At 32.3% G+C, this 14,990-nt stretch overlaps 1 pseudogene across 1 annotated transcript; it reads left to right on the forward strand.

Annotated features, from left to right (window-relative positions):
• The first annotated feature begins 221 nt into the window (after positions 1 to 221).
• Positions 222 to 1,992, forward strand: LOC145029029 (phosphatidylinositol N-acetylglucosaminyltransferase subunit C pseudogene; annotated as a pseudogene). Its single transcript, XR_013676327.1, has 2 exons — positions 222 to 698; positions 1,072 to 1,992. The product of XR_013676327.1 is annotated as a phosphatidylinositol N-acetylglucosaminyltransferase subunit C pseudogene (transcript).
• The last annotated feature ends 12,998 nt before the right edge of the window (positions 1,993 to 14,990 follow it).

Below are 14,990 nucleotides of genomic sequence, written 5' to 3' on the forward strand. Positions count from 1 at the left end.
TTAAAAAAGAAATAAAGAAGGGTAATTTAATCTTTATAGGTATGATAAGGACTAAAGGCGTAACAAAAATATGTTTTAAAGACGAGTTAAAAAAAGTTTTTAGAGACCAAATACACAGATTACCCGAACCATAGTGACTGTAATTTACCCCTTAAATAACAAACATCAATGTTGTCCTCATAAAACCACCAAAAAGACAACAAAGTTGGGAGAAAACCAATCGGTGGTAAACAACGAACTAACGACCACTACCACCTTAACGCTACGCTTACCTACGTCATCTGTCTCATGTGGACTCTGTGCTAATCACTTTAAAGGGGCTTGGTTAAGCTTCCAGAGCTTTAACAGATCATAATATTGATTTCGCGTTGAATCCTCAGATTTCGAACATATACATAGATTTCATGATATCATTATCGAAAATTCAGAAGAAGATCAGGGGAAAAAGAGAAGATTACTAGCTCAATTTGCCACCAATTTCAATAAGGTATTTCCCCCAAAATTCTGCTGAATAGGCTTCGATTGACCATGTCTTCGGTTAAATCACGAATTGGTGGTAACGGGCGTTGCATAATGCCCTAAAACCCCTAATGGGAACAATCTCAATCCATATTGGAGTTTCAAATCCTTCAGCAGCTTGTCAATAACCGAAAACATAGAAAAGAAATTGATTTTATTCGGTCTGTTGCTGTGGACAGGTAATTGATTTCGTATGTGCAATGATAATTTATGTTTTACACAGTATTTGACTCAGATTTTTGTCATGTAGTATGCTCGATATTAACATATTATTCAGTGCTCCATCAATTAACTTGTTCTTATATTTCTTTGAAGATCTGTATGAGTATATGTTCTAGTTTGATTATTGCAATGTAACATTTTGACATGCACATTAGCTATTTGATAAAATGCCTGAACAAAATTGTTCAGATTCTACATCAATTTTTGGATCTAATGACATCCACCATTGAGAATTCATTAATAAATCCATCCTCCCCTTACCCCATATTATGAGATTTGGGTATTCTTGTTGTTGTTTGATATGAAATCTAATGTTGATTGCTTTTCTAGGTTAGGGCAATGGAGAATCGTATCAATCAAATCCCCTCTCCAACACAAAGAAGATGGAGAAAAGTTGCTTATGGAGGTATGCAGCCTGGTTTTGATGACAATCACACTGACAACACTTTCCTTCAAGAAATGGTGATGAATGCAAATGTTGTCAAAAGAAACATGCTTAAGGTGATGCCAGATTCCATTTCCATATCTCAATACCTTTGCATTGTAGCACTTGTGGTTTTGGTCTGGAACCACACTCTCAATTCCACCATCACTCACAACTTTTTATTAATTCTTGATGTTGCCCTTCTTGCATCTGGTTTCTTTATCCTCCTCTTAACAGCCAAAATGCTTTCGTTCACTCTCCTCATCAACTACTTAATCAAAATCTCCTTTTTCACAACCAGTCTATATCTCTTATCCCCAATATACCACACGTTGACCAGATCAATAAGTTCAGATTCCATATGGGCGTTGACCACGTCACTCATAATCCTCCATCTCTTCCTCCATAACTATTCTGGATCCACCATTAAAGCTCCTGGAGCTTTAGAAATTAAACCAACTTTAACCAGTAATATTTCACTTAATGCTTCAATTGTGGCTTCACTTTTGATTGCTTCTAGGCTTCCTTCAAGGGTTCTTGTGTTTGTTGTCATTTTGTTTTCATTGCAGGTTTTTCTTTTTGCACCTTTGGTGACTTATTGCCTTAAGAAATACTCAGTAAGGTTGCATCTGTTCTTCTCATTGGTGTTGATGGTGATGACTTTGAGCTGTGTTTATTGTTTGCATAAACTGATGTTTGTGTTGTTGGGAGTGTTGAGTTTTGTGAATTTGGTGTGTCCTTATTGGTTGATTAGGATTCAAGAGTATAAGTTTGAGATTAATGGTCCATGGGATGAAGCAAAGTTATATTTCAACATAACAGACTGAAATGAATCCATGGCTTTTTTACTTTTTAGTTTTTCAGAATTTTCCAATATAGAATTCTCCTGTAATTTACTGTTGGTTTTCAATACCAATCAAAATCATCAAAACAAGAAAAACTTACCATCTTGAAGAATATGACAAATTTGGCCAATTATTGATAAGAACGCCTTAAGCTTCAAACAAGTGTAAATGGAGTAGTATTATTGCATTATTTTTCTTTTTTTTTTTTAAGTTTTCTTGGATCAAGGAGGAAGCAATGAAAGGTTTAACAGAAGAATGCAATCCGTTTGTAAAAAGCGTTTATATGTTAACTCGAAAAGAGATGGTTATTGCTACCTATTAATCACATTGTCACAAAGTTTACTATTAATTTGTCATTGGGTGTCAACTTCTTTGGTTAACCGCCGCAAAGAGATCCTAAACAAATAATGATCACCGACCAAAACAAACAAGAAGATGCCTTTACTAACTTTATATTGAACCATCACTCTACAATAAGTGTACACTATGCAAGCAAAGTAAAAACATTAACAAATAACTAAAGGTCTATAAAAATATTATAAATGAGCACTCATTTCATGGTGGAAGAATAAATTATAACCATAAATGATACATCTATGGAAGGATACATGACTACAAAATATTATAAATGAGCACTCATTTCATGGAAGAATAAATTATTACCATAAATGATACATCAAAATTATCCATAGAAGGATACATGACTACCACGACACACCGAAAGACTTATATTACAATGCATAGTTTGGGTAAATATGATAAAAGATATTAAGTTTACATCAAAATTCTAATTTGACACTGTTTTTTTATTTTTTATTTTTGTTTCAAATTTGATACTGTTTTTTCAACTTTTTGCAATTTTGATCACTTAACCGGTCAATCCAGTTACCTGCTCACGTGATATTATGACATGTCAGTTTTAATTATGTGACACGCTAACATTACATGCTAACATGTCAAAATTGATTTTTTTCTCCCATAAAAAACACTAAGTTTTCGTTTTTTTCGATTTCGACATTAAGTTTAATTTTTTTTCTTTCAATTTTGACACTCTATTTTTTGTTCCAAATTGACTATCATTTTTTTTTTCAATTTCGTTCTATTGACTATTTTCCATTTGAAACCGTATAAATATTTTTTTAATACATTTCAAACGGTATAAATACATTTTTTTTTTCATTTAAAAACCATATTTTTTTTATAAATACAAGTTTTTTTTAACATTCAAACCATAATTTTATGTATAAACATGTATTAGTTATATAAAAAACGTATTTTATAATAAATATGCAACTTTTAAATGAGTTTGGAGGTTTGAAAGTATGTAGTTGATCAAGACCCAAATGTTAAGTTTGAAAATCGTAATATTTTTACATCTTATTCGAAATTTATAGTTAGTTTGGTTATCATGATATAACTAATGCATAACATTATGCTTTGAATGTAAAAAAACATTGTATTTACATAAAAATGTGGTTTTAAAAAGAAAAAAAAATATTTATATGGTTTAAAATGTAATAAAAATATATTTATACGGTTTCAAATGGAAAATAGTCAACATTGAACAAAATTTTAAAAAAATGAAGTTCGATTTAGAACAAAAAACAGAGTAATTGAAAGAAAAAATTAAACTTAGTATCAATTTTGAAAAAAAAAAGTGAAAACTTAGTGTCTTGTGTGAAAAAAAATCAATTTTGACACATCAGCATGCAACGTCATCAAAATTGACACGTTATCATGCCACGTCAGCAGGTAATCAACCGGTCAAGTGGTTAGAATTGTAAAAAAATTAGAAAACACAGTGATGAATTTGAGACAAAATATAAACACATTGTCAAATTTTTATTTTTGTTTTAAACTTATTATCTTTTGTGCTATTGTATAATAAAAAAAAAAATACATATTATTAATAGGGGTGTTCAAAAATATCTAAATCCGAACATCCGATCTAAATTTTGAAAATCTGATCCATAATTATTTGAAAATTTCGATATCCAAAATTTGGATATCTGATTTTTGATTCGAATTAGGATAACCATTTTATAAATTTTGGCTATTTCAGGTATCCGATAACCATCTTATAATTTTCAGATTAGGATAGCCATTTAAACATTTTTTAAAATTCTGATCGTCATGATTTGTAAGGTAACATAATATATATATATATATATATATATATATATATATATATATATATATATATATATATATATATATATATATATATATATATATATATATATATATATATATAAGTGATGTCATGATAACTTGAAGGTGTACATTGGGGTTTCAGTTTTGGTCATAGGAATGACGAGGAACGTACGCCGGTAGAGTTTACAACGACACATAATCGATAGTCACAAACTCTTGCTTTTTAAAAGAGGGATGTGCACTTAACTACCTTTCAAAGTGTTGATGATTTTATATCACTAATGTTATTTAAGTGTAAACAGGTTAATTTGTTATATTCTTCCTTTACTTTGTAATACATTCACATGAACGACGAGGTATGATATATTTAATATATATATAACTATTTGCCTTATTACCTTTATATTGTGACTCATACACATAAACGATGAGGTATACTTTAGTTTTATACTAATAGTTAAACAGGGAAAAACCATCACATTTACAGAGATGCGTACTTTCAAAACAGTCGGGTCTTGGTAGAAGACTACTTTCAAAACAGTAGGGTCTTGGTAGAAGACTACTTTCAAAACAGTAGGGTCTTGGTAGAAAACTTCTTTTATAGGGATCATAGGGATTTCTATGGTTAGTCAAACGCTTTCCATTACTTACAAACATTTACATACTTATATGAGCTTTCTTTCAAAACAATGTCAAGACTTTCATTACAAGTTTTACGCATCAAAGACACATTAATACTTATTAATTCACCAGCTTCTTGGCTGATACTTGCTTCCAAAATAACTTGTATTCTCAGGTCACACATAGACAGGTACGACGACCAGGTTTGTGAAGACGGAGCAGTCCAGACTCGTCTTATTTTGACTATTCATTTTATTGTTGTATATTATGAAAGAACACTTGTAATTAAAATTATACTATTAATGCAATGGATGATGTTGTTGCTTGTTTACTACTTTACATTGTTGTGATACATTACATGACGTCCTCCGCCCCTGAACGTTTCCGCCGTTCTCGGTTTTGGGGTGTGACATTCCTCCTTCAGGCTTACAATGGTATTGCGCAAAGGTCTCAGCCACGCTTCGGTCACCTCAACTTGGAAAATCCAGTTGGCAGCTGCAACCATCATAACAGAAGCATGGGCCGCAACATAACGAAGGTCACCAACAACTTGAACCCCATATTTTCCTGCAATAAATCTCATCATAGCCGAGGAATGAGCATAGACGCTCCATTCCTGGGGATTGGTATCATCCGACAGTAAACGCCCAGTAATCGCCTATCCTGGCGCATAAGCTTTGTATCATGAGGAGCTAGGTGCAGTTCCTATTCCACCCTCCGCTAAAGGCTTCTTTGACTGAATGGGACCCCCAGGTGAACCCAATACACTCATAAATATGGAGTCGGAACTAAGATCAATCGGGAGGCTGTAGCAAATGATAGAGGAGGTGACGATGCAGAATCAGGGATCACCACTTTATTTTTCTAGACAGACGCCGATAACGTTTTGCCAAGAACATCCCTGGTGCTTATAAGAAGCCTGCTCATAGAAACAATCATGCACACTTTACGAGGACAAAGACCCACATTATCAGATTCTGTCTCCTCATCCGACGATGGCGCCACATGCACACTTCGCCTTTTCTGGATAGGAGCAGTAACCCTCCCAGCTTGTTCGCCCACAGACGAACAAGAAGGGACACAATTCAGTGGATGAGCCGGGGAAACGACTCCAACGGTCGGTCAAGAAGGCAACACAGGCCCGCTAGAACTAACATTTCCCCTTTTCCACGGAAGGCAATACAACTAGCTGTCGTATACGCCTTTCAGATACGGTAGGGGGAAGAGCCTCTACAAGATCAACTTCCCAATGATAGAGACTAACCCGATAGTGGCCGCGCAAGGCCATCTCCAAAGAAATCTCGGCTTCAGCACCTGCACAAATAAGAATTAAATGTAAGGACTCATCATATACCTTGATCCTCCTCCCTTTTTTTTAAATGTGTGTGTGTGGGGGGGGGGAGGGAAGGGAAGGGAAGAAAGAAACAAAAGAATACCGCATCTCATGAAGAACAATTGATCCATCTTCCTGCGTGCTCGCCAGGCGGCACTCATACCAGCCGCAGCGAGAACAGAATCCTCCCAGTTCTCTCCAACAACGGTAATGCCGCCTAGTCGCTTGTTGAGGGTTAGGTTGCTCCCAAACAATTTGGGAATGCGATTAGGGAAGTCTCGTGTTTTGTGATACCAATGCCCCATAAGGTCCCGGTTAACCTAGAGCCATTGTCTTTGCCAATTTTTCTTCAGGATGTCTTGTTCAGAGATTGGCTGATGAATGCCCCGCCTTTTTGCCAAAGTACGAACACCGGAATTCATAGTCAAACAAAAGAAATAATTGAAAACCCAGAAGGTGGGGATACAACCCAAAGATCGACAAATCAGTTCAAAACCGATGATTTTATTGATGGCGCTCTGAGTCAAGTCGTCGACGGAGAAGCCATAGTGGTCCACGATCATGTTGAAGAAATCAGATGTCTGCTTCGAATAAAGGGATCGAAACTCCCACCTTCCCTTGAGGGCGGTCATGGATTGGTACCCCTTTTGCCATAATCATTACACCATGCTCTGGTAAGAAACCGAAACGATCCCGCAGAAGATGGAATCCCTCCACAGTAGGGACTCTACCATGATGATCCATTTCATAGAACTAACGAATGATAGAGATGGAAAACTCATAGAATACCTAAGATAAGGCAGAGGAAACAAAGATAGACGATAAGGATGAACGATCTTGGAAGGGGGGGGGGAACTTTAAAGACAGAACTGGCAACATGAATCGTCCCCCCTTTTCTCGAGGCTGATGTAGACTGGCCGCATGAACCATCCCCCTTTTCTCGAGGCTGATGTATGATGACAACACTATCAAAAACCCATTCTAAGATAGAAATAATCTTGGGCGTACACATGTTGAGAAATAGGCTCGAACGTCGATGCTATCAAGCCAACGCAAATTCCTACAAGCCTAAGGGACTTGTTAACGTATCCCTCAGAGGGAGCATAAAAAATAGAAGTCAAAACTAGTACCGAGCTTGGCCTGAGCTGAACTCAGTCGGACCAAATCCGAAGCCAAGGTCAGGCCTTCGCTAACATGAAAGACATATGCGTGACAGTTATGGTGCTGAGCAGCGTTATAATCTCGTCACCAATGGATAACACCTCGGCGAGCGTGGGACTATTCAGAGCGTCCCACGTGCTCGTCAGACGATAGCCACGACCTCCGTAATAACTGAAAGATCATTCTCTGGCCAATGAGGAGGGGATGCAAAAAGGGCGTGACAAAGGATCTTCTAGTAGGAATCCGCCACGTCACGCCCCACGAAGGAATGTCCAACAAAATCAGTTGAGGTCCACTTGCCTCTGGAACCAAGTATAAAAGGATCCTTCTTCCTCGTGAAGAAGTAGGACTCTCTTCCCAGTGAATATTATTTCTCTTCTCTAAGAACAATCACTAACTAGATCGTCGGAGCTTCGTCCCGGGAATCCCTCCTGGACCTCGACTAACAATATATTTTCCATTTTTGTATTGTGATATCAGGAGAGGGCATCTACACTAAACCCATCGACAATCTTAGCACCACCGTCTCCAACATATCACAACAATAAGGGATAATTCAATTTAATATAACTAATTAAAAATTATCAAATAATGATATCTCCTAATATTTAGGGCTTTATAGATTATCACACAAGGCATTCAAAATATGTAATCTAACAAAATTAATACTGGATACTTACCAAAAATAACACCATAAATCAAATTAGGAAGATAATTACCAAAAATCTGGAAAAATCGTATCTCACATCATAACAGAGGCATTGTCACGTCGTGAGATCAGTGTTTTGCGAAAAACAGGTTTAGTACAGTTCAACTCATGTAGTCAATGTTTGACAAGCCTAATCTTTGATACCACTATTGGGTTTTATAGGAAATAAAATTTTATAATGCGGCAAACAATTAACAATTAATATGGTACATGCATCCTACAAAAGATCTATTTTATAAACCTTGATAGCAACATATAATGAACAACTAAACGTACCATAACTTTAGTGTAATTTGAAATTACCAAGTATAGAGTTACATACCTTTTGATTTGTTATAGTAAACAAATCACTTCAATCTCCTTGTAGTGTAGGTCTTGGAAAGCTTAGCACCAAAAGGATGATGCCTCTAATGGCTCACACCCAAACCCTGGAGCTACAAAGAAAAAAGGAGAGAGGAAGGAGGATATTATTGGCCAGAGTATCTTCCAAAGAAGAGTGTGAACGAATTTGAGGTCTCAAGGGATCCTATTTATAGTTTAGGTAACTTAGAGATAAAATAGGATTTGAATAATTAAATAATAGATTTAATCTCAATTAAAATCATTATCATCATCTAGGAGGCTTCTGAAAACCCTGCAAAGGCTCCCAAAACCGTCCACCTTGATGGTAGGTTCTAGAATTTCATTCTCTTGCTTAACTACGAACAATTACAATTCACCCCTTGCACCCCAGTTAATTCCGCTTAATCTCGAATTAATTACAAACTAATTTTGATTATGAATTAATTAAATCTAATTGATTTCATATTAATTTATTAATCATATAAATTAACAGATAAATTTTCTATTTCCAATTAATATATTAATCACATAATATATTAACAAATTATTTCATTATAATTTTCAATGAGTTATCAATCATATAATAATATAATAAATTATCCTCTCTTTACAAATGTCATTCTAACCACGACTTTGCTACCATTCGTACCTTAGACACTATGGCAACTTAGACACTTTAATCCACCATATAAAAAGAGTTTGTTTCTAATTACAATAATATACTAATTTAGTTACTGGTTTAGACACTCTAATCCAATATATAAAATATTTTAATAAAAGATATCATATATATATATATATATATATATATATATATATATATATATATATATATATATATATATATATATATATATATATATATGGCTAGGTTATAATGTGGGTATACAACTATTGTGCGGATGTATAAACAGTACTATTCTATGATAATTATTAAGAGAATAGGTTGTTTAGTAATGTGAATACGTTCAACGCCACACCATTATTGTCATTTTAATGCATTCTTACTAATTCTTATTTATTTTTGTTTTCATGCATTGTTTTTCATTCATTTTTATTCTTACAGAATACAACTCAATAAACATTTTGACAGAATTAGAATAATAAAAAAATCTATAATAACCTTATAGACAATTTAATTAGTGTGAATGCGTAATAATGAAAACAGTTATGTAAGATTGAATATATTTTATTTAAGAGAAAAAAATTGAATTTTTTTTAACGAAAAATAAAAAAATAAAAATAACGAAAAAAACAAAATAAATATAAAAGAAAAAGAAAACTTATTTAAATGACGTTCCATCTACGTTCGTTGCGTATGATTATTTCATCGAGTTCGTATTACGTTGCATGCACATGCATTGTGTGCGAACGGGTCACAACCAAATAAATAAGTTTAACGTTTGTATCATTGACGAAATGATTGGTGGAGAATAGTTATTGCGGTTCCTACCAATTTTTGGGTTCTTATCGGATCTGAATCCTCTCTCTCTCTCTCTGTATATATATATATATATATATATATATATATATATATATATATATATATATATATATATATATATATATATATATATATATATAATTATGAATTTAAGTAAAAAAATAAACTTATTTCTTGATTTACACTTTTTTTTATTATTATTAACGGTTAATTAGTTTATATAGACATATTTTATGATTAACATTTTAATAAAAAGATAACATATATAAATATTAAAATCTCTTGATGTATGTTCTATATTTAACAATATATTAAAATTTTCATTATTTTAAATAATTTTAATTTCTTTTAAAACATAATATTATAAAAAGTGATTTTTGATTTATATTTTGTTAATTTTGCATTTTAATTTAGGTTATGTATTTAAACTTTTTGACTATTTAGAAAAATAGGGTTTGAAAATAAAAAATTAATATTAAAATTAGAATAATAATAAGTTTAATGTATTAATTAGGGCTTGTAGCCCAATGTTATCTGATGTTGCGCTCATTTCTTGAGATTGAGGGTTTAAATCCTGTCGTGGACATAAGTGGATTAGATTTGCCGTTTAAAAAAAATAACAAATAATAAATATGATAATAGGAAATTGACCTCTTTTATAATAGATAATAATAGATATTTGTTAAATTAATATTTGTATGGACTAATAAAACTTGATTTGCATAATTTAAGTTGATAAGGGCGTTGTAACAATTTGAGTTCCATTTTAGAGCATATGGCTAAATAGTTAAATTTTCAACGATTTGCGTGATTTAAATTAATAAATTACTCTTCGATCTCATTGTTTTTAAATACGATTCAAGATTATTATATAGTCTAAGATTTATTGATCGCATTGTTTTTAAATACGATTGAGATTTTTTTTATTTTTTTATTATATATATATATATATATATATATATATATATATATATATATATATATATATATATATATATATATATATATATATATAACTTTTGTGAAGATTCCTATATCTGAAATTCCAGATAAAGAAGATTCAGAAACCAATATCCACAATCCGATATTATAGATATCCACTTTTGAAGATCACTAAGTCCACACCTATATTGTGCCATATTGTGTCATGTGTGTGCAAAATGAAACCAAAACCATAGCTTCAAAAATATTCACAAAAAAAGCTGGCTTTGAGTAGCACATATTCACATACAAAAGGAATGTCGAGATTTAATAAAATAAATAAACAAAAAAAAAGTCATAATATCTTTGGAAGAAGCCATTGACTTTGATTACCAAAGTTGTCTTGTTATCGTCTTTCTATTCCATGTTTTCTATCTCTGAAATGTCAAATATAACCTATAACCATACAATTTCAAATAATTAAAATGATAATCTATCCTTTCTTTAATGAATTAAAAGGAAATATGATTTCATAATTCATAGTTTCATACAGGTGATGATAACTGCTGCTTTCCCGACATATGTACATCATAAACCTATTAGACACATTCTGTATTTGTATTATGTATGGATGCATTGCATGATGATGATGATGCTTACATCCAATCAGTGAACAAATAGAAAGCAGAATTTTTAGAAGCAACAATGCGATTTCCACATAATGGCCACGAAGATCTATTATCTGACACTTCATCTTCAGGGCCGTTGCAAGTCAATTTGAGATACGGGGCAAAAACTAAAAATGAGGCCCCTCAAAATTTAATAACCAAAAACAATAATAAAATGATACGGAGACAAGTACATGAGCATTTACTATTAAATTAAATATATATGGTATGAAAATAATACAATGATACAATAAACCACTAGGTTAGCACAAAAAAACTAATGACAAAGAAAAAAACACATAATCCAACCATTTTGAAAAACTACCACTTTGGTGTCTGGAAAAAAAAAAAACAAAAAATATGAGTGTTTGGAAAAAAAAATCATAGTTTGGTGAAAAAGAGGTAGGTTAGCATGATTTTTGATAACAAAACTATAAATAATAGTTATTATATATTAAAAGATGATGCAAGGTAGAAAATCCCATATATAAATAGAAAAATTATCCATGATAATGGCTAGAAAAAGACCAAAATTTTAAATGAAATAAATGTTTGACTGGTTTGTAAAAAAAATAAAAATAAAGAGTCTAGGAATAATTTCTATAACTTGGATGATTTTTGAATAACAAATAAGAATGAAGGGACTATTTCTGTAATTTGGATTCAAAACTCAATAAAATACAAAACCTTTAGTTTTTAAAGGTATTAAATACAAAACCTTTAGTTTTTAAAGGTATTAAAAAATAAATAAAAAGAAGCCTCCAAAAGATTTTAACCTGGGCGCCTCTCATTACTTGGCACGTTACCAACCATCTAGTCTAAAGAAATGTTGCATAGATTTTAAACACAATTCATATATATATATATATATATATATATATATATATATATATATATATATATATATATATATATATATATATATATATATATATATATATATATATATAAAGTAAAAGACAGATATAATTTTGGGGCCCAAACCATAACGAGGCCCGAGGACGTCGCCCAGCTTGCCTGGGCCGACCTTGTTCATCTTCCTCCTGCATCATCAATAATTTCCATTACTAACATATTTCAGTGCTTATAATGTTAATGGTAATTAGTATTTACTTTAATATTAAATAAACCAATAAGTCAAGCCAATGGTTGAGATCCCAAATTTAATGCTAATAGTTGTATCATGGTTTCTTCTTCACTTTCAAACAATTAAGCAGCCAAGAACCACAAATTTCCTTTAATATTTTCTTTAAAAGTTCAGTTCTGAAAGTATTAGTTTGGATTCAGTCCTAGTAGACAAGATGGAACAAGAACCTATGGGAATGAAAGCAACAAAAAGGGTTGACATATTACTGAAAAAGTTAAATCAACCTCTGTTTCTGTCAAATTCCGAAAACTTTCTGCGGAATCATCGTCTCGATGAACAATCGAAGTCGAAGGTGTCTCAATGATTTCTGCAGCAGCAGCGTGTTCCTGTACGTGAGAAGGAAAATACGCCTCTTTCTTCCTTCTCACGTACAAGAACTCTTATTTCTTCAAATTACTACTTCACTTGACAACTTCAATCCTCAACCTCTTTCTTGAATTACTTTTAACCACCATCTTTTACACTTCCCACTTTATATATAGAAAAAAAAAAAGGAAAAAAAAAACTTGTTTTCCCAAAGCATAATTGAATAACCCAAGGGTACTCCCTTATTTCCGACTTTGGAAAGGATTAAAATACCTAAGGGTATTTTTAACAACCTTCTAGTAATTAGTTGGAGATTATGGAATTAAATGTTGTTTCTGGTGCTCTTTTACGTGTGGAGTTGGTCCATGGTAGGGATAAGTGGAGATGCAAATTATCTTCTCATGGCAATTTTGATGTCAGTCAGTTAAGAAATCTTATTGACTCCAAGTTCACTACTCTATTTGGGTCCATCTTACTCCTATTAAAGTTAATGGTTTCATTTGGCGTGCATGTTTGGACCAGATTCCTTCGGTTGTGGTGCTATCATGCCGAGGAGTTTCGATTTCCTCTTCGAATTGTCAATTTTATCTGACTGGGTTGGATGATACATATCATATTTTGGTGGGTTGCCCTTTTGCTAAAGAAGGTTTGAAGTGGATTCTCAACTGGTGTAACATTCCCATTCAAAATTTTGAAATGATTACTGAGTTTGTGGGCTTTGTAGCGGCTTGGGGGCATTGCCCAAAGAAGCGTCAACTGTTACTTGTCATTTTCTATGGCTTCTTATGGTGTGTTTGAAAAGCTAGGAACGATTTGATCTTTAACAAGCTGAGAGTCTCCCATTCAAAAATGGTGGACAACATCATCACAATGACTTTCAATTGGGTTAATTATAGGGGTCATTTTGGTGGCTGTAACTGGGCAAATTTGATTTGCTCCCTGTTTTATATCTTGTAATTGTTACTTTGTTTCTTTTGTACTGCCTTGTGCTTGATCAGGGCCGACCCCGAGATTTCGAATGCGTTGTGCAATTTAACAAAATATAGGCCCTAAAACATAGAAAACCTAAAATTTAAGCAAACTAATTATAATTTTTCATATTCTATTGCAAAATACTCCACATAAATTAACATTTCATACAATATAAATACACAAAATATTAATTTGCTCCTACACCAAAACAACTATCATTATATTAATCATTAAAACTCAAATGCAAACTATAACACCTCTGTCTTTTGAAAAAACTATAAAAAAACAAATGAAATCAGAATGTTATAATCAGAAAAGAAAAACAAGAACTTACCTTCTAACTTTCAACAATGCAAACATATCTAAAATTAGAAAGTTCTAAACCTTAAAGCTGGATTGAAAATGGACAGATTGTTCCATTAATTCTTATGAATTCCAAACAATATAAAACAGTAAGAATGAAAAAATAAATCTTAGTTTACTTCTACACAATATAAGAAAAGTATCAATCCATCAAATTGATAAAAAAAAAATGTACAATACCTTTGATTTTTTACACTTCAAGAAAATCTTAAATCAAAAACTTCTAAAACTCAAAGTTAGATCAGTGGGCTAATTATTTCTTCAATTTTCTGAGTTCAAGAAAACAATAATTAGAAAGAATAAATAAATACTTATAAACATTATAAATATACAAGATAGATAAAAAAAAATGTATAAGACCTTTTGATTTTCGTCCCTAGACCTGATCCAAGATTCTGAAATTTGAACCTCACTTCTGATTTCAGTTTGCTTTAGATTTTTGAAGCATGGCTCTGAATTCCGAATCACTAATTTTTTAAGATTTATGAACAATGAATTAAGAAGAAATAAGCATAAACTGAATGCTTTGATTGAATTATATCCTTCTTATTATCGAGGATTGTGGAGTAGAACACTGTCGCTGTTAGCCATTGTCAACTTGTTCTTATCTTCCTGATGCCTAAATCGTAATCATCATTATCGAGAGCCAAAACATTTTTTCCTTTTCCCCAAACGTTTATGATTCTAGCTCATTTAGTTTCTAATTCTCGCTGCCCTTGCATCGTTTCCTTTATCTGCTAATATATCGTACATGGCCAAAAAACTGAAAATACCCTAATATAAAATCTGAAACAAAAAATGGACCCTAGATGTTAGTAGGCCATGTTCTTAAGCACACC

The sequence above is a fragment of the Lactuca saligna genome, chromosome 2 (assembly GCF_052625555.1).
Source record: "Lactuca saligna cultivar CGN05327 chromosome 2, ASM5262555v1, whole genome shotgun sequence".
NCBI classification, from domain to species: domain Eukaryota; kingdom Viridiplantae; phylum Streptophyta; class Magnoliopsida; order Asterales; family Asteraceae; genus Lactuca; species Lactuca saligna.